At 36.9% G+C, this 1,566-nt stretch overlaps 1 non-coding gene across 1 annotated transcript; it reads right to left on the reverse strand.

Annotated features, from left to right (window-relative positions):
• Nucleotides 1–1,079: 1,079 nt before the first annotated feature.
• Nucleotides 1,080–1,153, reverse strand: Trnat-agu. Its single transcript has one exon. It is a non-coding gene; the product is annotated as a tRNA-Thr (tRNA).
• Nucleotides 1,154–1,566: the final 413 nt, after the last annotated feature.

Consider the following 1,566-nt stretch of genomic DNA (forward strand, 5'->3'; position numbering starts at 1 on the left):
TGTTGAATATAAAGAATATAAAGTACTCTTGCTTATTAGCATTACTCTCTCCAACACATAAGACAATTTAAAATATATCTATTAAAGCAACGTTGGGTACATAATTAGATTTGAAAGAAGGTTGGCAGAGAAAACAACAACAGCAACCTAACAGTTTTTTCTATTTAACATCTCCAGAAGTTTACTAGAAACCTGGGGAAACAATCGGGGGAGTTCAGAAACAGGTGTTTCTCATAGTCCTTTATGTGGTAACAGAGTAAAGTTGTACTTTGAAGATTGTGATGTTGGAAGATGTTGAACTTGCCTGGTGCATGACTGAATTTAGTTGCAAAGGTCGAGCCGGAGGAAGGTCGGAAAGGTGTGAATGATCGAATATTTTATTATCTCACGTAGAGTAAAACAACTGCCCTCATGAGACTTACGGTCCTTCAGAAAGATGGGGATCTCTAAACTCTCAGTCTGGAAAATTTGATGAGGGGAATAACGGGAGCACCCATAGAAAACCATTTTAACTGGTCAGGACTTGAATTTTATCTTTGGCCAGTGCCCGATGACATCAGAATGGAACTACAGGGGCACTCATACCTTCGCCACGTAGCTTTGAACGTATTCGGCTCTTTAGAAAATACAATATTTCTATATTTGTTTCGTTGTCAACGGACATGGACCATTTTTGGTTGAACTATAGGGAATAACATTCTACATATTTCCACTAGGTTTCATTAAAATCCGATCATTTTTGTTGACTGAGTTAAAGTGTAAAAATAGTGGTAACAGATAAGGTCGTTTGAAATTTTTGTAACCTGGCTGTGATTTTAACCCTCCAAAAATTAAACACTTCTAAGTTGTGTCATAGTTCTAAAGTATAGCAGTTTTTGTCCAAATTTATTCTGTCGTTTTCGAGATATTTTGCTTTCAAACACACAAAGAGTTTAAAACATAAAAACCCCTAAACTTTCGATGGTGGAGGTAACTAAAGCAATGTGATAAGAATAAGAAAATCATAATCTGTTACTTTGAACGTCATCAGTAGCAAGAATGTAGCGCATTATATTTGCACTTTTTAAACAAAATTTAAAAGGCACCGGTGGGATTCGAGCCCACGATCTCCTGTTTACTAGACAGGCGCTTTAACCAACTAAGCCACAGCGCCCTGTCTTTTAACAAAGATGGCACTTTGAACTATCTTCTGCGTCCATCGCAGGAAATGGAACTCTGGATGTTTGCTCTATTCGCCTACAAACTTACCATTCTCTCACCGGTTGTAGAATTTCCGATGGGTAAAATTTGACGAAGGTAAGAAGAGACTCACTGCACTCTAGGAACTGACAAATGGTTTGAAGACAGTTAGCTTTAATTAAAAAAGCAGACAGTGAGGAATAGAGAACAATCGAGAACTATATTCGATTCCTCTTGGTGGACACAACGAATAGCCCGAGACAGCTTGGATATAAAATATATTCACAAATATCATATTCTAATTCATCATGACGCTTAAGTTTACTTATGTGGTTCATTTATTTAGAGTAGTGATAAATGCTGATATTTCTTTGTTCTAAACCAATG

Source organism: Limulus polyphemus, unplaced genomic scaffold (assembly GCF_000517525.1).
Source record: "Limulus polyphemus unplaced genomic scaffold, Limulus_polyphemus-2.1.2 Scaffold77335, whole genome shotgun sequence".
In the NCBI taxonomy this organism is placed as follows: Eukaryota; Metazoa; Arthropoda; class Merostomata; order Xiphosura; family Limulidae; genus Limulus; species Limulus polyphemus.